The sequence below is a fragment of the Phalacrocorax aristotelis genome, chromosome 17, assembly GCF_949628215.1.
Source record: "Phalacrocorax aristotelis chromosome 17, bGulAri2.1, whole genome shotgun sequence".
NCBI lineage: Eukaryota > Metazoa > Chordata > Aves > Suliformes > Phalacrocoracidae > Phalacrocorax > Phalacrocorax aristotelis.
The window spans coordinates 1967586-1969809 of NC_134292.1; positions in this window are offsets into that span (position 1 = coordinate 1967586).

Genomic DNA, 2224 nt, shown 5'->3' on the forward strand with positions numbered 1-2224 from the left:
TTTTTTGCTTGCATGGCTTTTACTTTAGTCAGGCTTGATCTATCTCTATGCACTTGAAAACTGACTTAGCTCTGCCTCAGCCCAGGCCTAATGTGATGTAGAAACTCTTCTTGGATCATTCTTGCTGTGAAACCCTTCCCCTGGGAAAGGAGATGGTCCTTCTGTGCTGTGACCGCAGCTCCTGTGAGGCTGTCACCTTGCAGGGTGTTGGTGTAAGAAGCTGAAGTACAAAAGAGAAGCGATGTACACGGGAGGGCCCTCAGGCACCTCACAAGGCTGCATGGCAGCCTGCTCCCTCGTAAGCTGCCTCTGGGGCTGCCGCAGGGGGCCTGCGCAGGAGCTCTCCTAGCTAATAGCTGTGCCTGTGGGCAGGGGCATGGATTGGAGTGCAGGAGTTGAGGTTTGAAACTTGTCCCTCTATAAAGTAGGCAGAGCAGGTACCACAGCTGCTTCCCCACAGCAGCATCTCCCACTACCTTGGCCTGTAGCTCCCAGGTTTATTTTCTGGCTCTGTCTCGGGACCTAAAATAAGCCATGTTTGTCCCATGTGCATACCTGCCTTGGCACAGGCTGGGTGAACGTGAGAAAGCTCCGGGCTCCCTGAGGGGGCAGCAGGTGTGGGGGCCCTGGGAGCGCTGGGCCTGCCCCATCCTGAGGAGGGGGCACATACCGTCGTCGGGACCGTGAAGGAGTTGGACCTGCCTCTGGGTGCTCTTTAGGGCCAGGGGGATGTGTCCGAGGGGCTGGTGCTGGCTGGAGTTTTGGGGCTCAACACCCACTTCCCCAGGGGCTGGAGGAAGGCAAGGGCCCCCTCCACACCTGGACCTGGCTTATCTCACCCCTCCTCTGTGCTGCCTGCTGAGAGCAAGGGTGGCACCATCCTTGATGCAAAACTCTCCCTGCCTCGGGTACCCAGGAAAACAACGGGAGGCGATGCTGTGCCAACATCTGTCTTTAATGGCTCGTGTCTCTGGGCCGCGTCCTTCCCCAGCTGCCGCACCCCTCTGCATGCACCGCACCAGGCTCTCTTCTCAAGGGGAAAGAGCTTTTTTAATTGCTTTTGAACTGTTTCACCCGCAGAAAAGCAACATGGGACCCTTCCCATCCCCTTTCACCCCGTCCTTGCTGCCTGATGAGACGAACTGAAGTGCAGCTGGGGGAATTTTCCAGTCTCTGGGATTGCAACACCAGGAAGCACGAACGGCCCCACGCTGCGACTCCTGCCGAGCTGCCGCGGGGGAGGTCTGGAGGTGCCAGGAACGTTATGAACACAAGAAGAGCACAGCCAGATGCTGGGGGGTGAAGGAAAGCTCTGCAATAAGTTAATTTTTAAAGAGTCTGATGCCCTGGGGGCTCATGTGCAGGGCAGCCGACTGTCCTGTGGCCCCCACGGGGCTGGGCTGGATCCCAGGAGGTGCTGAGCCCCCAGCCCCATCCTCAGCCTTGACCCTGCCTGCTGTGCTGGGGCCGAGCCGCCCGTGGCCTGAGAGTCCCTGCCCCGCCGCTGGGTCTGTCTGGGCTGCCCCAGGGGAGGCGGCGCGGGGCTGCGGTGCGGGACAGGAGCCCCTCTCCCCCATCCAGACCTACTTGAGGAAGACGAGCAGGAAGAAGGTGGAGACGATGAGGACGAGGATGCCGGTGGCGAAGCCCAGGCGCAGGTTCTCCATGGAGGCGAGTGGGGGCTGAGTGTCCAGCAGCAGCCCCCGCCCCGGCAGCCCCAGCACGAAGGTGCCCGCTGCCTCGGAGCTGCGGCGGAGGCCCCAGGGGGACACCATGCTGCTCACTGCAAAGATGGGGGCGTGAGCTGCACACGCCACCTCCATGGCCATGGAGTGCGGCGTGGCTTGGCGAGCAGCTGAGGAGGCACTGCTGCCTTCTTCCTCCTCCTCCTCCCCACGCGGGGTCCCCAAGGCTGGCATCACCCCGGGACCACCCAGAGCGAGCTCAGGCACCAGCGTCACCATCCTGCAGAAGGGGCAGCTGACGAAGGCGACAGCGGTGGCATGGCACACCAGCTTGCGCAGGCAGCTCAGGCAGAGGGAATGGCGGCAGGACAGCTGCTGGGGTGCTCGGCCCCCCCCAGCACCCCGATACGCCTCGTAGCAGATCCCGCACTCGCCGCCGGTCTCTGGCCCCACCGCCATGGCGCTCCGGGGGAGCGCAGCCCGGCTGCCACAGCTTTTGAAGCCGGGAGGCGGGTGATGGCCATGCCCTGGGAGGTGGG